This window comes from Triturus cristatus, chromosome 3_2, assembly GCF_964204655.1.
Source record: "Triturus cristatus chromosome 3_2, aTriCri1.1, whole genome shotgun sequence".
Lineage (NCBI taxonomy): Eukaryota > Metazoa > Chordata > Amphibia > Caudata > Salamandridae > Triturus > Triturus cristatus.
This window is the reverse complement of record NC_140584.1, coordinates 582891540-582916974: the sequence shown is the minus strand read 5'-3', so window position 1 is coordinate 582916974 and position 25435 is coordinate 582891540. Positions and strand designations below refer to the sequence as shown.

Below are 25435 nucleotides of genomic sequence, written 5' to 3'. Positions count from 1 at the left end.
CTGTAAGCGGTGTTCTTAATGAGCTGAAATGGAAGTTGTTACTCTAATTTTTCAGCCTTTATGGAATGACCATACTTAACATAGAAAACTGTGGTATAGCGCTCCTGCCGCGTCACGGCAGGGAACGCTGGGAGTACGGTGGCCATGTTGGCCACTGTGAAGATAGCCTGAGGGCGAGCGCACGCTGTTCCCGGCGCTCCGATGTTTATGTCTGAATAAACACATGAAAATGAAGTGGTGTCCGTTTCTCTGTACCCAGGCTCCCCACACTCTACAATGTGGCGACGAGGATGGGATAGGCGGTCACACATACATCTAGTTCCGCTACGCCGTCCGTCTCTATACGCAGACCGCGAGTGTGAACACAGCAGGAGCGCGGCAGAGGAGCGGCTGCGGTGCCCCGCCCTTTAAGATCGGCAGGGAGATAAAGCGGTGCACCAGCGCGGATCGGGGCCAGGAAGAGGCAGTGCACTTACCCAGACCTGAGTGAGGAAGCACCAAAGAACTGTGAGTGAAGCTGCGCCCCTCCCCCACAAGTGCAGGAAGAAGCGCCCAAAGGCAGAGGGCAGGCACACTGGCACAGACCACAGTGTGACAGAGGGGGGCGGGGTGGTCCCACAGAGGTTCCTCTTCCTCCAACCTGATAACAGAGCGTCCCAGCAACCAGCAACCACTGTTCCTGAGCACTGCAGGGCCTATCCTTATGCTAAGGCACCACGAGGGAACCAGAGCAGGGCAGGGTGCTGCACGACACCAGGAAGATAAATGGAGCGCCGTGTCAGGCCTCTCATCACCGTTACATCCGGAACATTCCCAGAGTGGGCCATAAGGGGCCACACACAACACGCTTAGCGCCACACAAGAGCGACTGGAAGAGCGCCAAGCCAAGGGGGAAAAGTGACCCTGGCGCACCAAGGACAGGCCAAGGGGGGAGAGGATCTTGCGTCTCCTGCGAGGGCTACGAGCTCGCGAGAGCTTAGTGCACCAGGGAGCCCACCGCCCAGGGCGGACGAGGAGCCACTGAGACGGCAAGCGGCCATGTACGCCCAAACCTTCTCCCTCACGAATCCGGTTCCCTTCTTACCGAAACCGGGAGAACCGGCCATGAGATGGGAAGACTGGAAGGAATACTTCCTGAACTACCTGTCAGCGCTGGAGGACGAAGGGGACGAGGTCTTTCCGAGCAAGCGGAAAAAGAAGATCCTGCTATACAATTTAGGCCCAGAAGGCATCAGGTTGTACATGAACCTAGTAAAAAAGACAAGACCCGTGTATTCCAACATGCCATAGAAGACCTGGATAGCCACTATCAACCAGTGGTGTGCACTGAGATCGATCGCTTCAACTTCTTCCAATAGAAACAAAACGTAGGAGAATCAGTGGATGATTATGTAGCGGCACTGAAGAAGTTGGCGACCACATGTAAGTTTGGGGGACTCCATGATGACTTCATAAGGGACCAAATCATCATGCACACGGTGAATACATCCATACAGGAGAAGTTGTGGGTCAGCGGCTACGCACCGCTCAAGGACATAGTAGCGATGGTCAAAAAAGCGGAACTTTCGAAGAGGTGTGCAGAGGCCGCTAAAAAGGATAGTGCCAGAAGAGCCACAGTAAGCAAGGTAACTGAAGCCAGCACCCCAGAGCGGAGGCAGCCAACATAGGGTGGACCAAGAGAGCCCCAGAAACATACCACAAGAACGGCCACGAACCAAAGACCCCAAGGAGAGGACAAGAAAAGTTGCTATAGGTGTGGAAGTTGGGCACACGCTGCCAACGACAAACGGTTTCCCGCCTTCAGAGCCAAATGCCTATACTGTGGAATAATGGGACACTTTGAGAAAGTGTGTAGGCGCAAACCCCGGAAAACGGCAGTCAAGTATGTGGCACAAGACTCAGAGACGGAAGAAGGTGGGGGCGAAGAAGACGAAGACAGTGTGCTATGCATTAATGACCAGATCCTAGGCACAGACTGCATCAGGACACGTAAACCGTTGTGTGAGCTGTCCATCGGTGGTGTTCAAGTCTCCATGGTTGCTGACTCGGGGTCTCCATACACCATCATACAACGCAGCATTTGGGACAGAGACTTTGCGAAGATCATAGACACACACCTCCTTCCTCCAGACATACATCCGGTCCCCTTCACAGGAGAACCTATCCCCATGGGGGGGTATTGCCCGCTACAGTTTGAGTTCAAAAGGCGCATAGCTGAAGGGAAACTATACGTGGGGGAGAAGGGACCCTCAGTGTTAGGGTGAGTAGATCAAGGAGAACTAGGGATCAAACTCAACCCAGGAGGCATAACGCAAGTGTTGATGACAGATTACCCACGAACTGACGAAATCAACACGTGGAAGACAAGCTTCCCAACAGTCTTTTTCAACGCACCATCGGCAAACTGACAAAGTTCACTCACAAAATATGCCTCAAGGAGGGTGCCCAGCCAGTGAGCCACAAAGTGCGGAATATACCGTTCAACTGTAGGGAGGCAGTGCAACAAGAACTGCAGCGCCTGGAGGACAATGGAGTGATTGAACCCATAGAGAGCGCGGAATGGTTGGCTCCCCTGGCCGTAACCCGGGGTCGGTACAGGCAGCGATCAATGCTGGGAAGAACTGGGAAGCTGAACTCAAAAGTATGGTATGGGCGTACCGGATCACCCCCAAATAGACAGGATACAGTCCGTTCAAAATACTAAGAGGCCGTGATCCCTTCACAAGAGACAACGTAGCATGGAAGCGACAAACCGTGCAGAGTAAATGGTCTCCTGAGGTATGGCGTAGCAATTTGGAGAGGGCGCAAAGGATCTACACAGACCACTACAACAAGCGACACAACGTCCAGGAGGCGTCACTGGAAAAGGGGGAATGGGTCAGAGTGAAGTTGGCTCAGTTGAGAAGGAAGGGCGACAGCAAGTATAGCACACCATTACAAGTACAGGAAGTCTACCCGAGATCAGCCCGGTTAAGCGACTGAAAAATATGGTTGTTGGACGGAATGGCAAGGTGCAATACGGTGTTGAATTGGACCAGGATAGGTGACACGCAACCTGGAAGAGACGATGAGGAGAACCTGGAGGGGGAAGAAACTAATACAGAAATGGAAGCAACCATTAGCGACATGAGGAGCACCAACACGGAGGAGAAAAACACCACTAGCACACCAAAGAAGGCAGAGGACAATAGTGCAATGAGAAGTCCAAGGAGAGTGTGCTACGGCAAAGGAGAGCCAAACACAAGAGACACAAAACCACGCCCTACCCAGTAGTAGCAAGTAGCAGAGATACCAGGGTATGCACGCCAGTGAGACACATCCGCGCTGGCAGGACAGTGGCACTTCCCAAAAGGTATCGAGAGTTTGATATGAAAACGTAATCACCTACAGCAAGAACTATTATTTGACACTGTAATGTTTTGTTCATTGTTTGTTGCAGTGTCGATAAAGGAGGGAGATATGTAGTGTAGCGCTCTAGTGTTCCTGCCGCGTCACGGCAGGGAACGCTGGGAGCGCGGCGGCCATGTTGGCTACTGTGAAGATAGCCTGAGGGCGAGCCTGAGGGCGAGTGCACGCTGTTCCCGGTGCTCCGATGTTTATGCCTGAATAAACACATGAAAACGAAGTGGTGTCCGTCTCTCTGTATCCAGGCCCCCCACACTCTACAAAAACATACTTGTTTGCCTACATGGGACGTCCGGAGCTCATAAATAACATATTGTTTGTAAAGCAGCATGGTTGATCAGTAAAACGTGTAAAGGTGTGGTATCTGTCGGCTGCAAATAGAGTTGTCTTAGCACCTAAAGCAAAACACGTAGAAAAATCAAGAATATCCTCAAAATCTGGTATTTTCCCACCTTTGAAATTTATAGTAAGAGCAACACATACCCGTTCAAAGAATGTTAATGTTACCTACACTATTTCTAATTGTTTTGAAGCAAATAGATACACAATTGCTTTCTTAAAAAGAATACTGTGAATTTTGCATAAACTTCTATTTGTGGTTTTAGTGTAGCAGCTCCTGCCCTTTGCACAATCCCCATTATCATCCCCTCAAAAATGGCAAGTTTTTTTTGTGAAAAATATGGCAACTGTGAATACAAACTGTCAATTTGCAATTCCTTTGGTGCAGTTTCAGATACAAGCCTTGTCTGTCTGAATAAAAACCCACGGCTTACCCACTCCCTTTAGACTGACAGATAGACCCTTTCATGCTGGCACAGTGGCACTGCTCCCTATATTGACCTTTATGTAAGTATGCCCTCTCCATACAACTCTTAATCATCGTAAATGACCTTGTGCTGAGTCTCGCAGCTCTCGCTTATTGTTCCAGCAGATGGCGCTGTCAGTGCAGAGTTCAAAGACAGTCGAGCAGAAAAGATTTTGTGGCAGTGTCTGAAACAGGCTCAGTACTGTCTGATCCATCATTTCCGGAGCGGCTAAATGATCTCTTCCGGAGCAAGAAAGAAAGAGGCTTGTTTTTCCGGGGCGGGTTATTTTCCTAACCAATCACACATTCTGCGGACGCAGCACAACTACTCACGGTGGTTTGGGATTGTTCGTTTCGTCCATCAATCAATAGAAACGTGTTTTCCGGTTGCCTTTGGTAATTGAAGTCTGTCAAAAAAAGTCCTTCAATACCGGAGACCTTCGTGTTTTGAATTTGGTTTGTTTTTGAAGGAAGGCGAAGCATCGTCAAAGGATTGTCTGTTGGAAGGGGGAGGTAAGGCTCGCCCTTGTGCACACCCCCTGGTTTGACAGGGGTTTTATGTGTTGGGAAGGTGGGCGTGCAGGGAACAGCCTGAGAATGGAGCGGGTCTTCCCTGCTGAAGAAATGGGGCATTCCGTAAGGATTTCATATGGTCTACAGCTGTTTTGTCATAATTTCAGAAATATTTAGATTTATGTATCTTGTTATGTAATTTTCGAATCTGTTTTATGCAATGTACATTTGGTATATTGCCGAGTATATATAGGGTGACCAACTGCCATTGGTGCAAATTCCGAACGGTGAGTGTAAAAAACTTCAGGACAGAAGGTCAAAATTCAGGACTCCAGATCATACATGCCAACATTTCAGGAGAGCAAAGTGGGAGTTTCTTTAAAAAAAAATCGGGAGAATGGGGCCTTGAATCGGGGTTACTGTCATGCATGGGCCTTGGAAGTGTGCTGCTACAGGATCGGACATTTGAAACGCAAATGCACGTTTTTAGGTCTCGCCTGGCTATCATAAGCGATCGCACAGCGAGACTTATGTAGGGGCTTCAGAAAATGCTCCCAAAGGCTTCACAGGCGGATCGGGTGGCGGTTACGCCCACAACCACGCGCATTCCATTTGCCACCAGCTGCTTCCTGCGCGTGCGCCGCCTCACGCATTCAGAGAGATTTAGTAAGGGGTACAAGACCTTAGGAATGCGGTTTATGTATGGCCAGTGCATGTGAGGCATTCGAGCGCGAAGCTGGCATCTGGCTTCGGACTTGAAAGCAGCAGACTGCTTTCGCCAGCGCACGCTCGGCCTCACTTCCTGCATCCTCCCTTACAACAATTAACTTTCGTTATAACTCACACCCCATATGCTCGTTCCCTCCCACCCTTCCTTTGATGTCTGCTTTTCTTGTTGTTTACAAACCACGCCGCACACTGCCGCACGCCGCACACTGCCGCACTGCTGCATTACACACTGCTGCATTACACACTGCAGCACGCCGCACACTGCTGCACGCCGCACACTGCTGCACGCCGCACACTGCTGCACGCCTCACACTGCTGCACGCCTCACACTGCTGCACGCCTCACACTGCTGCACGCCACACACTGCTGCACGCCACACACTGCTGCACGCCACACACTGCTGCACGCCGCACACTGCTGCAAGCCGCACACTGCTGCACGCAGCACACTGCTACACGAAACACTGCTGCACGCCACACACTGCTGCACGCCGCACAATGCTACACGAAACACTGCTGCACGCCACACACTGCCACACACTGCTGCGCACACTGCTGCATTACACACTGCTGCACGCCGCACACTGCTGCACGCCGCACACTGCTGCACGCCTCACACTGCTGCACGCAGCACACTGCTGGACGCAGCACACTGCTGCACGCCGCACACTGCTGCACGCCACACAGTGCTGCATGCCTCACACTGCTGCACGCCACACACTGCTGCACGCCACACACTGCTGCACGCCACACACTGCTGCACGCCACACAATGCTACACGAAACACTGCTACACGCCACACATTGCTGCACGGCACACACTGCTGCATGCCGCACACTGCTGCATTACTCACTGCTACATGCTGCACTACGCTGCTGCATGCTGCACTACACTGCTGCATGCTGCACTACACTGCTGCACGCCGCACACTGCTGCACGCCGCACACTGCTGCACGCCGCTGCACGCCGCACACTGCTGCACGCCGCACACTGCTGCACGCCGCACACTGCTGCACGCCGCACACTGCTGCACGCCGCACACTGCTGCACGCCGCACACTGCTGCATGCTGCACACTGCTGCACTCCACACACTGCTTTTATGCGAGTTTATGCTACTGACGTAAATGACAATGCCTTTTATTTGTTTTAAAACCAAAACATAAATAAAAGGCATTGTAATTTTACAATGCCAATAGCTCAAACTCTTATAAATGCGAGACCTATTGCATTGCAAATGCTTGTTTTCTTACCTTTCAGAAGAATGGAGCGCAATGGCAGGCAGAGAGAGGGTGATGCAAGTGTTGTGCACTGGACTGGCAGGTTGCTGGCAGTGCATACAACACCCCTGGTCCCCCCAACCCTCGTGTGTGGCAGCCCGGGCTGAAACAGCTTCCCGGGCACACACACAGCCACTCCGGAGTACTTCACAGGTATTTAAAAGGCCATTCGCTTGTTAATGAGGCTTTGTTGGTTTTTCACCCCTTCTAGAGCCCCTGCATCGCCACTCTGACTATTGCTGAGAATTAGCACGTTACACAATACCAAGCCCTGTCTGCTGAAACCCAGAGGAATCGGGTTTTTGCTTGCAGGAGGCGGGAGACTAGCCTTGAAATCGGTAGTCTCCCGCCTGAATCGGGAGGGTTGGCATGTCTGCACCAGATACGTTTTACAGAAACATCAGAAGAGGCAGCGCAATAGTGTATAAGTGAGTAAATAGGCAACCAACATAAGTACAAGTCAAAATGAGTTTAAATCAGGTTGAGACAATCGTGCACTTCATTGTTTAGGTCTTGCCTGGCAAAAGCAGCGCATGCGCTGCACTCGCTATTGCGAGTACATTTTGGAATCGATTCTGCCGAGGGCTTTCATGCACGCATCTGCATGGACAAACATGGCTGCTCTTGCCATTTGTCCATAGCAAGCAGCATGCGCGTGTCCGTACGGACTGTGGACAGTCCGACGCCATCTTGCGAAGCTTTGGTTGACTTAGCAACGAAAATGCAGCTTCGCGTATGCAGCTCGCCACGTATGGGTGTTCAAAATGTGCATGCAAGCGCATGGCGGCGTGCATTCGATTGCAGCTTGCCGCGTATGGGTGTACAAAATGTGCACACGCACGCATGGCGGCATGCTTTTGATTTCCCTCCCTCCCCCCTTCTTCCATTGTGTGCGTATTAGCCATATCTGTTAAAACCTTTTTGCCCGCCATGTGTGGACCAGAGAACAGGCCTGCAGGCCAGCAAGGAGGCTGATAGTCCTCCTCTATGAAACAAGAAGTACGTATTTCAGGTTTACCATTGTTTTATTTGTAAAGGCGCCACACATATTTAAATTGTATTTTTTTGTAGGCACGGGGAGAACCGATGCCGAGATTTGAACCCATTTCCCACCGTAGCTGCTCACATTCAATAATCAACTGATGTCGTTATGTGGGATGGAACAAATTTCGAGTGCATTGCTCCCTTAGTTTAATTTACAAAGCCCGGAAGTGCCGGGGACATAGACCGGTGTCTCTGCCTTGCCCACTGCTTGGATTAGCACTAATCTATTCTGTGATCATCATGCATGCTGCTGAACCCTGTCATGAGCAAATACGTTCATTGTTTACTCTGGTATGCTTATTTGCTGACTTTGCCTATTCTCTCGAAACATCCCAAACTACAAAGTAATTTAATTAGCAAATAACATTCAGCTCAAATGTTTCAAGTGTTTGCATGGATCATCTGATCCACCCCACTATTCAAATCATCTTATGCGTTCTCCGCATGCTTGTGGGCATACCATCACCAAGTTGTTCCCTGCATTTTGCTGTGTCTCTGCTCACTACCCATTCATAATACTATTGCTGTCTACCACGGTGCCTTCCCGCTGCACCTTGCTCTTGGTTCCATCTATGCCTGCTCCTCTTCTCTACTTGTCAACCTTCTTGTCTTTGCGCCCTTTCCCTAGGTCTGTCTCCTACTGGTTCTCCGTTTCCTGTTCTTGGATTGCCTGCTCCTCCTTCCGGTCACTTGGGAACACTTCACTGCTTGCCTTTGGTTGGACATGTTTTCCTGTCTCTCCTCCCACCTCCTCTTCCTGTGTCTGCATCCCCCTCAGTATCTGCCCCTTTTTGAATGTCAGCCACGTTCCTTGTGTGTTCATGTTCTTTTGTTTTCAAGTCTCCATTCCTATCTGTCTACTTCTGTTATAATCTCCTCTGATCCTTGTTCCTGTCTGCTTCACTAAAATGCATGTCCTTACCTGGTACACGTCTGTGCTGCTGGCTTTCGTCAATTGTCCCATGGTCTACTGTTCTCCCAATTCATCTGCCCCGCTCCTTGTGTCTCAATCACCACCTGAGTCGGTCTTCTCATCTACCTTTTCACCTACCTGCCTGCAGCATTCAATGCTTTTCTTCTATTCCTTTTCTTTTCTGTCCCTCTTTGTGGCATTCTCTGTCTCCCAATCCATCTCTGGCAAGTAGAGCAACAAGGAGAAGGGCAGGCAATCTCCATGTGTCCATGAAGTCCCCTCGTTATGTTTATCTTCGGTCTTCTACTCTGTCTACCTTTGCATAACTCGTATTGACTTCTTGTTTTCCTGTCTCATTGCCGTCTCCCTACCTGGTCTCTTTGCTCTTCCTGTCCCCTGTCTGCCTGCCACTATCCATCTCTCTCTTCATTTCCCCTTTCATGTGTCTGCCTCTTTCCATGCGATCTTCGGCTCTTCCTATCGTCTCCCATTCATGTCCATTTGTCTCCCTCCTTGTCTCTGTCACTCTCTCCTTGTCTCTTTTCATGACTGTCGGTTGCCTGGCGTGGATTTCTCCTTAACTTGCTCTATTCACAATGCTTGTGTTTTTTCTGTAAATAAGAGTGACTGCCTGGTCGCTGGCCGCGGTTGCTGCTCCTTCACTGACCACCCAACCAGGCTGCACCTGCCCAGAGGCTGGCACAGACTAGTGAATGGGGCATTCCATTGGTGATTTATAATGTAATGCACCTTCCTACACCTGGCGAGCACCAGAAACCACACATTGCATTGCAATAGTTTTACCATATAGGCAGTTTAACCCTACGACATTGTTTGTGTGTATATGTTTGTATGCTGGTGCATCTGTGTATATGTTTGTGTGTGCATATTTCTGTGTGCGTGTTTGTGCATGCACTTGCATCTGTGTGTTTATGTGTACGTGTGTCTGTGTATATGTTTGTGTGCATGTTTGTCTGTATATGGTTAAGCTTCTGGTGTGTGTGTATATTTCTGTGTGTGTTTATGCACTCGTCTGTGTATTTGCGTGCAAGTGTCTGTTTTTATGTAGGTGTAGGTGTGTTTGTGTTTCTGGTGTGTGTTTGTTTCTGCATGTGTGAATGTTTTGTGTGTTTGTGCACACCCCTGTGTCTTTGTGTGTATGTATGTGTGTTTGTGTGCCTATATGTGACTCAGAAGCTACAGATCATCAGCACTCAGCGTGACATCATCCTTTGGAATGTGAGCCTAGGCAGCAGAGGGGGATTTTTGCCCCCTCTGCCTGTCTCCAGCTGTATGCCAAAGCACAAGGTCACCAGCTTCACCCCTGCTGCCCTTGTGCTCTTGTGTAAACTCCTTTACATGGCATGCCTCCACCATGTCTGCTGGGAGAGTGACCCATGCACTCATTCTCTTTTCGGTCAATACTTATATATTTGCCATCACCCCACACTGCCCCTCCGGTCCCTGACTACTTTTTATAGGCAGGTCACTTTCACTAAAAGATGCAGCTTCATGCACTCTCTTCTGTTCTGTTCAAGATGTTGAATATCTGTCAAGAATTGCTCCACGCGGAGAAGCACCTTGAAGCCTGATGCACTGGCGCTCCGTTTCTCTAATGAGCTGAACTTTGAGGCCTTACATGTTCACATATGCGATGGGATGCTGGCCTAGTCTCTCTGCTCCTATGTCTGCCTGATGCAACAACACTGCTCGTGTGAGACCAGCTCTGTCTTTGATTTTGTGCTAGAAATTGTAACCCTGCACTTAAGGCACTTCTCTGACAAGGAGAAAGTTAAACACACGTACTGTTCCTGTGTGACTTGCTTGTGCCAACTGCGTCCCATCATGGCTCCCTCTCTTCTTCACAATTTAACACCCAAATTCAGCAATAAGCAACTTAAAGATGGCCAGTCAACCTTTGTGAATAGAGCTCCGGTGCGCAGGAAGTAGAGTAGCCATATTTGTTTTTTTAACTTTTGATCCGTTTGAGCTAGAGATGCAATAGGTTGATATAGCAAAGCAAATGGCTTTATCTTAATCAAAGGCGAGACCTATTGCATTGTCAATGCTTGTTTTGGTATGCGTGCAGCTTTAAGCAACTATGCAGATTTTTTTTTGTGGTATTTCATATGATCATAATCTATTTATATAGCTACTACACTGGGTTGTCCAGTCTGATATATCTTATTTACAGTTCATGGTCCTGAGCAGGCAAATTTGGTTAGAGAAGTGGTCAAACAGATCTGCTCGGATGGACGTTGTTACTAGCATCTAATATCTGAGTGCCATTGTGAGCTGTAAAGCAGCATGCATATAATGTATCTAATTGGGATCTGCAGTGCTGGACTAGAGTGCAGTCCTTCGAATGGCCAGCTTTATTTGTCAGATAGTTTCAGGTATTCCATGTCTGTTCAGCTGGTGATGACTGGTTTAGGTGCTGGTACAGTACTGAGTGATGAATAAGACCCATAGCAGACAGGTCTTATGTGAGGATAAGAGCATTACGCAGGAAAAGAGTTATTTACTAGCCTGCATGAACTATAATTGGCCGCAGATTGCTGATCGTTATGGCATGATTGTGGACCAGAATGGTTAGGTAGGAGTTGACATTACTATAAAATGCCCTGGCTTGCCTATATCAGCCCTCTTTATTTTATCTGTATATGGGAAATAGTATACCGATTGGTCTGTTTCATTTGTGTGAGCTGTGAACTGCAGATTCTCATTGATGCACAGTAGTGAGCTACAGACTAGCAACTGAATACACTGTTGAGACATTATTGTAGGTCAGAAGGAGGCACAGTCTTTTATATACAGAACATTTTCCATTGCATGGAAGCAAAATGAGAACATGCAGTTTTACTGATAAAACTATATAGCTCACAAATGATAATGTGTGGAAATGTGGTTTCAGCAAATATGTATCATTTGAACATCCCCAAGTAAAGTGTCTGAATTGCAAACAAGTGGTCCATTAATGGTTTCCTAACTACTGATATGTTTTGAAACTTTTGCACAGTTGATTAACAGGTATTTGAAAGTTGTGTGTTACAAAAAACGGACAGCTTACAGCCCTTGTTTTCACACGCCCTTTACCACCACAACAAGACTGTCAATTAGTCCACTTTACTATTCTGTCTTTGACTGCAAAGTTAGAGAATTTCGTAAACACCAATTCACATGTTAAAGGAATAAGCAGAAATCTGTCAGATGATACTGCCTGACATACGCCCTCAATTCTTGAACACATAGGGCCTGATTGTGAGTTTGGCGGTGGTGGTGGAGGAGCGGGGTGGCACGCCACATTCCCGCTCCCACACTGCCAAACCTCACTGCCGGCCAGATTACGAGTTCTTATCTGGCACAGTCCTTTGGCGTTCCCAAGGCGGTGCCTATTAAAAAGGCACCTCAATGGGAACATCAAAGCAAGTTCCTGCACAACACACTATGTGCCCCCCTGCATGCATCCCCATGGACTTGATGCACCAGGGGCCCTTTAAGGCCCCCCTGGTTCCCTCATGGCCAGCCTTTTCATGGCTGTTTCACTGCCATGAAAAGGCTGGCAGTGAAGAAACTCGTATTATGCTTGGCGGTTCTGCAGCTGTACCACCAGTATATTACTGCCTCACACAGCTGTAACATTGCTGGGGGACGGTGGTTCCCCGGCAGTTGAAGCGGGCCTGCGGCAGTCCGACCGCCAAACTCAAAATATGGCTGGCAGAGCACCGGTGTGGTGGCAGCTGGTAATGAGGGAGAAATCCATCTAAGACTGCTTCACGGGGCACTTTCCTGGCAGGTCACAATGGGGCATTAGAAGTTTTGGGATTTGTGCAAACCAGTCATGCTATGTTATACATTTCTAATTGTGCTGTTAATTCTCCATTAACTGGAAATGTTGAAATAAAAACTGTACAGAACAGGGATTACAATAAAATGAAATCTGTCTATAGACTATGCCTTACTACCAGTCCATCCCACAATCAGCTCCTGAAATGCATTTGTCTTAGGGTCTGGGGCACCACATAGGCTACAGGAATAATAAGTTTGCCCCTGACAGGGCCGGCTCTACTGCTGGTTCCACCCGGTGTGACAAACTTTGTTGGTGCCGCCCGCCCAAAGACCTCATTCTCCAAGGATTCCTTCAGTACCACTATTCAAAAGTTTTCCACTTTTCTCCATAAACTCTCTCCCATGATTATGTAATTATGCGGCAGGATTGACCAAATTATACAGCAAGTAAAGGCGAATTATGCATCATAATGCAGCACATATTTTGTAGTATTACTTTATTATTTATTAATTTTAATACGGTAACTTGGTGATACAGTCTGAGCAAAGAATTCCCTCATCAGTTCCAGCTTTACAATTAAATACATAATTAATCAACGGAAAGATGACCATTGAAGGGCCTTCCACTACGCATGAACACAATTTGCCACTCTTTTAGTAACTTTTAATCCATGCGAGCTAGAAACATTTTGTTGTTGTTAAAATTTGCAGACTATGCAACAGATAATGGGCTATATGGTAAATGCGACAAATCAATAATTATGAGAAAAAAACAGCGGTCGCAGAAGTGCATAATGTGCCCCGATTATATGTTAAAAATGCTTGGTCTGGAGAAATACAAACTCGGGGTTTAAAATATAACATAGTGGTTGGGGGTTGTTCTTACCAATACACATTTATTATTATCCAAATGAACCCACAGACCTATCTACATAAAAACATTTTTTGAACTGCGTGTTACACTTTGTGCTTTGCAAGAGGCACATTATCCCTCTGCTCTTCTTTAAAACTGGGATCAGTCAAAGCTCAGATGTCTCTCATGGAGATACATTAATCGCCAGGGTTAAATTGATATTTTTATGGTGGCATAATAATTGCAGGCTGGCAAAGAACACAGATGTCTTTGCCATTAGCCCTGTCGTCTATTTAAAAATGCAGCGCACCTGGAACCCCAAAGCATGGGACCTGTTTCACTTGCACTTAAGTTGAATTTAGTTTGTTATTTATCCATCCTTTTGACCACCGGACAGAATTCTACTATTAAATATGTTAGCAAGAACACTTCTAATATGTATGTTTCCGAAAGCTGATGGATTCCACCATAGTTGTAAGCTGTTGTTTTCAGAAGCAGAATGCAGGCACTGACACACCACATGCTGTAACTGCAGCATGGCCCATTGTCATTCTGTATGAGAATCGGCCACATGCACAATGACAGTGGGGCTAACTGGCAGTCTGCGAGGTCTGGGAGGGGCTGTTGAAACCTTTTCACTTCAAAGAAATGCGAGCCGGCTCCCAACAAGGAGTGCTGTAAAACTCCTGAGGCTTCTCGCGTGGAGCATCGCAGATTCCTGGAAACCTCAGAATTACGTACAAAAAGTGCCCATAAAAAGAATTCTGATGGGCAATGAAATGACGGACGGTCCGTGAAATTTACGGACGATTGGTCACTCTAGGTATATGCTGTTGCATTGTCTCTAAGGTGCTAACAAAGGTTTTTGCTATTAATATGATGACTGGGCGGAGTCTTTACAGTTATACGAAGCTTCAAGTGATGCTTTTGAGTTTAGTTGTAAGGCGAAATGTTGTTCCTTCACTTACTTTCCCAGTCAGAAAAGGCTCTCCCACCTGAGTACAGATGTATATAGGTTGCAATAGAGAGAAGGATTTTGGACTCTGATCCTATTGAGTTGGGGGCTGTAGGAAGCGAAATGAGTCAGTAATAATAGAGGAGTAGGGGTTTAACTAGTCTTTACCCTGCTAATGTACAACAACTCCTTGAACTTTCACGCTGCAAAAGAGGAGGCAGAGCAAAGATTTAAATTTGCCAAGTGTAGTGTGCTTAAGCTTTTGTATTAGGAGTCCTTGCTTAGATTGGCTGCGAGATGTCATTTGAACGGAAGGTTTGTGTTTGGTAAGAATAGAATGTGGAGTATGTGATCCAGTGACAGTTGATGAGGAGACCAAGCAGAAAGATGTCTGGCTCCTGGTGGGACATCATCCAGATCTGTAACCTTGCTTAATAAATAAGCTACCTACATGAGCTGAGAGTCTGCCTTTCATTTGAGATTTCTGCAGTGGTGACGAGCACTAAAAACATAAGGAACTGGCTAATGAAACCCTCCGACGCCTGATCAGTACCTATAACAGCATGATCGGCCTGCTTTTAGGGGTTGCCGAAAGAAGATTATTCACTTCTCATTCACTGTAATCCTGAACTGTAGCCACCGAGGATTAGGAAACTACTGCTGTAGAGAAGAAATAATGGTGGGTTTAGTGTGGTGCTAGTAAAAAAGGAGATTGAGGAAACACCTGGAAGATGATAACCGTGGTTAGCCTGATGTTAAGAGAGAATGTCTGTTCAAATGTATGGACGTCATAAGATGTAGGATGTGGCATCTACAAGAAGGGGTTATTTAGAATCCAGTGAGCTGCCTCAGTGTGTTAAATAAGCTAAGCTCAAGTATGCCATCAACCTGCAGAAGGGAAGAACTATTCATCATAGTCTGTCTCTTGGAAAACAAGGACCACATGAACAATAGATGAGGTCTAGTACAAGCAAAAAGTCATACGTTTGTAGCAACCTGTGCTGTTAGTTTGAAATGTCACCAAAATTGTTAGAGTAGGGGTACTTAGTGTTTCATTTGTAAAACATGTCGCGGCTCAAAGCTTCCCTTAGAAGACCCGGGTCGGCTGTACGAATATCGGGGTAGCCAGATAGTAAGGCTGCATAGTCTTAATTCTACAATATGCTTCTTTCACCCACCACCATTCACACACTTTCCCTTTAGCTCACTTTTGCAAGATATTTTTCTTAAATGCTGTAGGAAAGTAGGATCTGCTTTTAATGGTTACCCTCACTTTTTGCTGGGTGTTACACTGTTTTTGACTAGTCTGACTGGGATCCTGCTAATCAGGACCCCAGTCTATCTGCTTTCTCCTTAAAATGTTATGCATGTACTTAGGTCACTCCAGATTGGATACTGGGGTACCCTTGTCAGGGCTCGACAAATCCACTCGCCCGCTCGCATTTGCGAGGGAGAATTGATGAGGACGAGCTATTTTTAGGTCCTACTCGCCCTTTCTGGCGAGTAGGAAGAGAAACTAACTTTTGTCCTCTGTCTGTGAAAACGAAGCAAAAGTGACTAGAAAACAAGATTAAAGGTATTTTTATTGCTCACAAAGGGAATGAGCAATAAAGATGCCTTTAAATCTTATCTTGTCACTTTTGCTCCTTTTTCAGAGACGGAGGTCAAGTAGGTTGAAGTGAGGTCGAGGGGATTTTCCAAGGCACTAGACCTGCAGGACTAGTACAATTTTCCGGATTTTTCGAGCCCATTGCATTTATATAGCGCTTACTACCCCTGACGAGGCGTCAAAGCGCTTTTTCGGTGAGTAGCACGCTACTCCGGGACCCATAGAGGATTAGTGTTGAATTAGTATAGTGAAACATGCAAGTACATTTTAAGTGGTGGATAGGTTAGTCAGTTATTTGGATTTGGAATGATAGCAGAAGGATAGAGGAGGAAAAAAGGTTTGTATTTATATAGCGCTTATTATCCCTGATGGGGTGTTGAAGCACGCTATGCAGGAAGCCCATAAAGGATTAGTGGTGAATTAGTATGGTGAAATATAAAAGTAATTTGAGTGGTGGGTATTAGTTAGTTATTTGGAGTGAAAAGGATAGCGGAGGGATAAAAGGGAAGAAAGGTTTGCATTCATATAGCACTGGTTACCCCTGATGGGTGTTGAAGCGCTTTTCTGGCGAGTAGCACACTACTCCGGAACCCATAAAGGATTAGTGTTGAAAATTAGTATAGTAAAATATGAAGTAATTTGAGTAGTGGATATGTTATTCAGTTATTTGGGTAGAGAAGGGTAGGTGGCGGGATAGAAGAGGGAAAGAGGTTTGTATTTATATAGCGCTTGCTACCCCTGATGGGGTTTTGAAGCGCAAGTAGCACGCTACTCTGGACCCCATAAGGATTAGTGTTGAATTAGTATGGTGAAACATGAAAGTAATTTTAGTGGTGGATATGTTAGTCAGTTATTTGGATTGAGAAGGGTTGGGGAGGGGTAGAAAAGGGAAAAGGTTTGCATTTATATAGCGCTTGTAACCCTGATGGGGTGTTGAGACGTTTTATTGGCGAATAGCACACTACTCTGTAACTCATAAAGGATTAGTGGTGAATTAGTATAGTTGAATATCGAATTTGAGAAGTGAACCTGTTAGTCTGTTAATTTTGATTGAAAAGGATAGTGGAGGGATAAAAGAGTGAAGGATTTTATTTTTTAGGTCTCAGCAGTAGGAAGAGTCTTTTGGATGAATAAAATGATTTTTGGATGGGAGGAGTCAGAGGGAAGAGTTTAGAAAGGTTTGTTTTAGGGTATCTGTATAGTAAAAGAGGTGTCAGATGATGCAAGGAGGGGTAGAGTATGAGAGAGTCCAGAAAGGGTTATTTGGGGTATCATAGTAGTGGTATGGGGTTTGGGATAAATGAGAGTGGATATAGATGATATATTGATAGATGCATGTATAGGAGGAGAGATAGGGTAGTGCATTGGAAAGAGTAGTAGAAAGAAGTCTGAGATGAGTCAGAAGGTTGGGCTAGAAGATATATTGAGAGAAGTATAGGCTGAAAAATAGGGTAGTGCATTGGAAATGCTAAATTAGAAGAAAGTGATAAATATATAGATCCATAAGTACATTGAAAGTATATAGATACATAAAGGAGGTAAGTATATGTAGATTAAAGATATTGATAGAGGCACAGGATGAGAAATAGGGTAGTGCATTGGATATGCTTTTTCAGGAGAAAAGTAACAGCCACACAGATCCAAGTACATGGAAGGTACATAGATGCACAATGGAAGTATGTACATGTAGACCAAAGATGATTTTTATTTATTTATTATTATTATTATTTTTTTTTTCTTTCTCTCAACAATATAATTATTTTACATGTTTATACAAAGCAATACACAAAGATAGGTACATATCTATAGTGAAAACAAATGCTTATATACAGAGGGATATGCTGTAAATTTCTCTTTGCTTATGGTGCTTATGTGGGGAAGAGCCAATTCATGCGTAGTTTTCTGAAGATAAGGTGGTTGTCGGTGGACCTTATATTGGGGGGTAAAGAGTTCCATAGTTTAGCTGCTTGAACAGAGAAGCGTGTGCCACCCATGGTTTTTTAGGTCTCGCCTGACCCAGCGCATGCGCTGGTCTATCGAGACTTTTTGAGGGGGCTCCAAAAAGTGCTACCAGGCCAGCTTAGACCTACAGTGCATGTGCGCGGCCGCGCGCGCCGCGCTTGACGCGAGTACTTTCCCTTTCGCTGCCGCTTGGATGTTTGATCGCGATCACTTACGCGGCCGCTTGGCATAGCCAATAGGTATCGCTTTTGGGACCTTATAAGTATTTAGTTATGCAACTGTTGCATGGCTAAATACTTATAAGGTCCCAAAGGCGAGACCTATTGGCTATGTCAATGCTTGTTTCTTGTATCTTGGGATTTTGAGGCGAGATGCTCCTTTAGAGCGGAGGTTCCTTTGTTGAATGTGTTTGGTGATTTTATTCCTGATGAAGAGCGGTCCCATTCCATGTATTGCTTTGTGGGTGATACAAAGCAGCTTGAACGTAGATCTTCTGGCAACCGGTAACCAATGCAGGGCTTTCAAGGCAGGGGAGATGTGGTCTCGTGGTTTGATATGCAAGAGTTGTCTGGCAGCCGAGTTCTGAATCCGTTGTAGTCTTTTCATGGTCGTTAAAGACCATCCGTGGTAGAGGCTATTGGCGTAATCGAGTTTGGACAGAACAAGGGAGATGGTAGCTTGGACCTTGTGTGAAAATTCCAAATGAAGGAAAATTCGTCGCAGCGTTTTTATAGTGACAAAGCTTGATCTTGCTAGTTTGTCCACTTGGGCATTTATCGACAGCTTGGAGTCCATTGTCATTCCGAGGTTTCTTACTTCCTTCGATACTTTAGGCGGTGATCCCAGTTCATTAGGCCATGCGGCAAGCGGGTTGTAATGTTTCCAATCGCCACACATGAGTATTTCAGTTTTTGAAGCATTCAATTTGAGACGGCTCCAAGTCATCCACTGATCCACGGCTCTGAGACAGCTGAAAATTGGTGATTTTCCAATGTCTTTGGGGCATTCCAGTTGAAGGGAGTATTTGTGTGTCATCTGCATAGTTATAGCACGTGAGGTGAAATTTATTGATCAGTACTGGTAATGACTTCATGTAGATGTTGAAAAGCATGGGCGAGATGATAGAACCTTGAGGAACCCCTGCTTTTGTGGAGTACGGTTTGGACGAGAAAGGTGGGGTATGGATGACATTAGTTCTGTTTCGAAGGTAGGACGCAATCCAGTCTAGAGCAGTTCCCTCCTATGCCGGCTTCATAGCGGTTTATGGTGCCCATGTACCCAGGGCATAGGTACCCCAGAGTCCTCCCATGGCCTGAAGCATGTATTATGCCACCCATGAGAGGCCATGCAAAATGAAACTACAGGCCTGCAATTTACAGCCTGTGTAAGCTGGTGCTTGAACCACATACCTTTATATATAGGTTTACTATATCTATAGGTCACTACACTTAAAACCTATCGGTCACCTCTCTAGCAGGCCTTGTCAATCCTGAAGGCGGGGTGCTGGGTTTTACGTGAGAGGGTGTCTCTGCATGAGCAGAGCCCCTCTGCAGCCTTCAGAGACCATTCTCCCGGGTTGTTGGTGATGCAGTCAGCCAGCCATATAGGTAGAGGTGCATTATATGCTCGCGGAAAATGCTATCTTGAAAACAGCTGCAACAAAAAATGTTGTGTTTGGTATCAAACACCTTGGAATCATACCACCACACCGGTAACCGGTGTGGGGGGTATGTTTCCACCCTTCTGAAGCGAGCTTTGTGGGGTCACTAGTCTTTCCGGTTCAAGCCTTCTCGACTCGGGCAGCACAAAATGGTTGCTGCCGACCAGAGACACATTTCTGCCTTCCTGCTGCTGAGCTAAGCTAGAGGAGGGGAAGGCAATACAATAGGCATCCTGTCACAGGGAGTTGTGTGACCACCTCCCAGACAGGATTTAGTGTATTAGGGCTGAGTGGGTGCACTTCTAAAGTGCCTGAAAGTCTGCATCTGGGGCACACTTGGTGTCCCTGTGCGTAGTCAAGTTCAAACCAGTCCTGGGAGCCGTTGGCTCCTGCTCTGGTGCGAAACTGGACAAACGACAGGGGAGTATCCCCTGGGAGGGTCCCCTGAATCTGTCCATCCCTCTCCTGTGGGTATAAAAAGGCTTACCTGGCTGTAGGACCCTAGATTCGATGTGGACAAGATTCTGAACAAGAAACCACTAATCTTCAACCGTCTGGAAACTCTGGACTTCGACTGGGCCCGACTTCGTCTCCTTCTCTGTCCAAAACCTCATCTGTGCCCGTGCACCATACAGGCTCCGTGCAGGACCTGTGGAGCATCAAAGACACTGAAGTATCTCCCTTGGGGTGAAGGAGTCACTCCCCTGCATTCGCAGGCACCGTAACGCAACTGACCGGTCTGCTGATCCTGAGCTCCTGTGGACTCCAAAGGCTCCAGCAATACAGGAGCTGGGTTCCTATGTTCCTTGAGTTCGAGCTGCCCTCTAATCGAGTTTGAGGCCAGTATCCCTCGTGGGACCGCATAACCCGAACCCCTGTGCACTGCGTACTTTTGCAATTGCATATGCTTGTTGGCGTTCTCCAGCTAAGTGCATTGGGCTATCGATAGCCCCAATCTCTGCGCACATTTTGTACAAATGACTTCGGCCTCCTCGCACTTAGTGCCCTGCAAGCTGTGACCTTGTGAAACTGCTTGAGGTCCACTCGCGACTCCAGTGCCTTCGGCCTGTTGGTCCATTTGAGGGACATCACTGATTTTCTTGGGCCCCCCTGGTTGCTCCAGGCCAGCCCTGACCTCCCTTGATTTGGTGAGTCTCCTGGTCCTTGCTGGGCCAGACCGTGAATTTCCTCAACCTTTTTCATGGGTTGCCGCTGCCAAGGCTTGTTGGTGCTCCCACCGGACACTGACCCCCCTCAGCACTCGACATCCTTCGTGGGACAGCTCATATCCGGCTCCTGGTCATTTTCGACGTCTTCTGGTCCCCGTGGCTGCAGAGTCAAGGTATCCATCTACGCACCTGAAGCACCCAACATCGGTGGGCATTTGTCTACTGAGCCCCTGGTCACTCCTGAGTGATCCAGACTCTGTCCCCTCTGCTTTCAGGTTCCTTCCTTCAAGCATCCACCTATGGGTTCCACCGGACACTTTTCTTCTTTCCAGCAGTGGCATTTCTTTGAAGACTCCCATTGAGAACGACGGCAGTTTCCGACACAACTTCGACCCTATGCACCCGGCTTCCCTGGGATAGCTAACTCTGGTACTTTGGTATCCACTGGTGGGGTGGCTCTCTAACCTTCTATATTCTAAAGGGTTTCTTCGTAATCCACTGGGAAGGGTCCTTAAACACTAAAACTGCTGCTTAACATTCCTTCAAGACTAAGCCTGAAGGCTGCTCTCCACAGCTACCACTTGGATAGCTTTCTAAGGTTATCTTTGACCTCTTAAATCACCATAAGGGTTGTTTGGACTGGTGCAAGGTGCCCACTTTAATTAGTGGACATCATATACCAGGCCACCTTCTCACACTTGCTTTCTTCTTTTGTTACTGTTTGGCGCTTGAGCATGTGTGTAAGCATGTGATCTCCGTAGATTATTCGAAGAGCCAGGACTTTTTCACTTTTTGTGAAACGCCAGAAATGAGGAGAAGGCTCTGACGTGTTGTGAGAGGTCGTTCCATGTTTTGGGTTCAATGTAGGAGAACGAGTGACCTCTTGCTCTGCTTTTCTGAATGTGAGGGTTGTGTGTGAGTGAGAGTGAGACTGACCAGAGGTTTCTGGCAGGCTGGTGAAAGCGTATACAGCTGTTCAGATATGTTGGCCCATGGTTGTGCAAGGCATTGTAAGTGTGAGTGAGGAGTTTGAATTGGATGTGTTTGTGAATGGGGTGCCAGTGGAGTTCTCTGAGGTAGAGTGAGATGTGGGTGCAGCATGGAAGGTTAACTGTGAGTCTTGCGGCGGTGTTTTAGATGGTCTGCAGTCTGCGTAGGAGCAGCTTGGAGGTTGCGGCGTAGAGTGCGTTGCTGTAGTTGAGTCTGCTTGTGATGAGTGCTTGCATGACGGTGCATCGGTGTTGTGTAGCAGACACCTGAAGATCTTTCATAGCATGCGTTTGGATGTGGAAGCAGGCAGCGCTCACTCATTTGACCTGTGCTGTCATGTTAAGCTTGTCACCCATGATGATTCTCAGATTTCTGGTTTGGGCGATGGTTCTTGTCCATAGCTCTGTCAGCCACCAGGTGGCGTCCCAAGAGGAAGTCCTGTTTCCGAAGACCAGTACTTCCGTCTTGTTAAAGTTGAAATGTGATGCCTTGGGATCGGATGAAGTTGGCGAGCAGAGTCATGTAGACGTTGAACAGAGTAGGGCTGAGAGACGATCCTTGAGGGACTCTGCAGACCAGACTCTTGGTCTTTGATGTGAATGAAATGAAAGTGAAATGAAATGAAAAGAGTATTTATAGAGCGCATGGCTATCATAAGGCCTCCCAGCGCTAGGCATGACTAGTGATCAGACGGAGCAGCAGAATTTAAGGGAACAGAAAGGTTTTAAGTTGTTTCCGGAAGGCAAGATGGTCAGACTCCCTGCGGAGGTGGAGGGGCAGAGTCTTCCAGAGCCTACCGGCATTCAGGGAAAAGAGTCTGCCGCCACTTCTGGCTCGTTTGATTCTAGGGGTGTCAATTAGGTGAAGCTCATCCGAGCTAAGCTGTCTCCTTGCTTTATAAGGGTGAATTACCGTCGAGAGGAGAGGAGGACCCCTCCCCTGCAAGGATTTATGGACAATGCAGAGGGATTTAAAGATGATTCGCTCTTTAACTGGGAGCCAGTGAAGGAGGCGGAGGGATGGTTTGGCAGATAGGAATTTGGGTGTTCCCGTCAGCAGTCTGGCAGCGCAGTTCTGGGCAGTCTGAAGTTTGTTGATCACAGAGGTAGGGGCTCCCAGATAAAGAACATTGCCATAGTCCAACCTAGAGAGTAAGAGGGATTGGACCATGATTTTCTTGGCTAGGGGAGGGAGCAGGGGAAGCACATTCCTGGCCATTCTGATCAGGCCGAAACAGGTAGCAACTGTTTTTCTAGCTTGCGTTTTGAAAGTCAAATTCTGATCTAACCAGATGCCCAGACTCTTTATTTCTGGGTTGGGGGTCGGTACTGGGCCCATGCATGCTGGCCTGATAGTCCCAAGTGTTGTGTTGTCAAAGTTGCCTAGAGTCATAATCTCTGTCTTTCCTCCATTTAGTTTCAGCTGGGAAGATCCCATCCAATTTACAACTTCCTTAAGACATGCTTTCAGGGTCGTGGAGTGTTGTGTGGGTTGATTTAATGCTACGACCAATTGGGTGTCGTCGGCGTAGGTGACTATATGGATCCCAAAAGGAGCCACGATTGAAGCCAGAGGTGCCATATATGCTTTGAAAAGCGTAGGGCTCAAAGATTAACCCTGCGGTACGCCACACAGGAGAGGCCGAGGTTTGGAGCACATGCCTTCTTCAAAAACCTGAAACGAGCGTCCTTTCAAGAAGGAGCGCAACCAACTCAGAGCCGTTCCGGCTACTCCCAAGTTGGTGAGACGGTGAATCAGGACTTGGTGGTTCACCATATCCAATGCCGCGCTCAGGTCCAATAATATGATGGTCGCTGACCCTCTAGCATCTAGGATTTTCCTGCTTTCCTCCACAACCGCTAGTAGGGCAGTTTCCGTGCTCTGCCGAGGTCGGAAGCCTGTTTGCGACGGATGTAGCAGATTGAAAGTTTCAAGGAAATGTGAAAGAATATGATTGACATATTTTTCAGTGATTTTTGCGATCCCAGGCAGAAGGGAGATAGGGCGATAGTTGCCCAGGTCTGCGGGATCCAGTTGAGGCTTCTTAAGAAGAGTTCTGACCATTGCCCCTTTCCAGAGGGGAGGGACTACCCCAGTACTAAGTGTTGCATTGATCACATGGGTGATCGTGGGGCCAATAGTGGCTGCTGCCTTTAGTATAATGTTCATGGGAGCTGGCTCTCTAGGTGAACCACTTTTTACTGTGGACATTAGGGACAGGAGCGTGTCCAATCGGAGGGGAGAAAAGAGCTCCAGACGATGATTGGTGGAGGGGGGGTCGGGGGAGGGTTCATGCATGCAAGATCAATTTGAGGGAGTGTATTAATGATGTTCTGAATTTTAGTGTCAAAAAACTCAGCCTGGCTTTCGCAGCGGGTACCAGAATGGACAATGGGGGCTACAGGGGCTTGGCTTTTGAGGAGCCTTTTTTTTTTTTTGTAAAACATTTTTATTGGCATTTATAAACAATTATACACGTAGGCACAGGCGATAGCGCCATTATCATAGAGGCTTACATATCAGGAGCGTCCAGTCACATCCCTTTCGGTCTCTCAGTCTCGTGGGCCCTCGGGCCACTCGCCTCTACCCTGAGTAGGGCTGCAGGCGTGTGTCCGGGACCAGCCTCTGGGTATGCCCTACTGGAGCGCGCAGTGATCGCCTCGCCGCTTGGGTGCCGTGCAGTGTGAGTGAACCCCTGTAAGGGGTGTCGTAGAGGCTATAGGGTTTTGAGGAGCCTTTTTATGATAGAAAAGGTCTCTCTGGGGGAATTGGCGGCTAGCCGAATTTTTTCCTCATAGAAGGATACCTGAGCTTTCTTCATTTCAGCTCTATATTTGCAGATAGCCTTTCTGTAATTGAGCTTGCTGTCTGCAGCAAAGTCTTTCCTCCACTGTCTTTCTTATGTTTTACAGCTTTGTTTCAGTAAGCGTAATTCGGCAGAGTACCAGGGCGATCTGTGTGCTCTGTTCTTTTATATGATCCGGGCTTTAGGGAGGACCTTGTTCAATGAGTCCTCTATCCAGCTACAGAAGTTATTTTACATTGTGACTGGGCAGGGGGCCGGTTGAGATCTGTTCTTTTCCAGTTCTTGAATCCAGTTCTCCTGGGGGAGCTTAGACCAGGGTTGAATAAGGGTCCGTGCTGGATGGGCGGGGGGGATGGGTATTTGGGGATGCCACGATAAGGGCACCAGGAGGTGATCATACCAGGGAATTGGAATAGGGTCGTTTCCCTGGAGATTCTCCAGATTCGAGCACACTGGGTCCAGACAATGTCCCTGCGCATGTGTGGGGAGAAGAACTTTTTGCTCCAGCTGGAGTGTTGCAAGGTCATTTGCTAGTTCAACAGCTGAAGTGGATCCAGGATCATCGAAATGCAAGTTAAGATCACCGGGGATCATAAAATTGGCGGATGTGCCGCTAGATCGATGGCTGTTTCTAACGGAAATATACCAAAGCAGCCGACCGCACCCAGAGGGCGGTAGATCAAAATGCCAGAGAGCGAATGGAGAGGGGAGAATTCTAAGGAGACGCGTATGTTTTCGCAGTCCAGGAGAGGACTGCCAAGCAGGTGGCATGTAAGGTGGTCCTTATAGATGATCGCGATTCCTCCGTCTTTGCCTGTGGTTCTGTCCATCCTTTGAATCACATACCCCTGGGGCAGAGTTTGTTCTATGTCAGGCTCAGAGCTAGCGTTGAGCCAAGTTTCAGTTAAAAATAGAACCTCAGGCGCAGATTCTCGGAGTAGGATTGAAATTTCCGT

At 47.4% G+C, this 25435-nt stretch overlaps 1 protein-coding gene across 1 annotated transcript in view; it reads left to right on the top strand.

Annotated features, from left to right (window-relative positions):
- The first annotated feature begins 4425 nt into the window (after window positions 1–4425).
- NDUFS5 (NADH:ubiquinone oxidoreductase subunit S5) overlaps window positions 4426–25435 on the top strand; it is a 102619-nt gene continuing 81609 nt past the window's right edge. The window contains exon 1 of the mRNA XM_085648364.1: window positions 4426–4723. The gene's annotated coding sequence lies outside the window, so the exon portion shown is untranslated. The remainder of the gene's footprint in view (window positions 4724–25435) is intronic.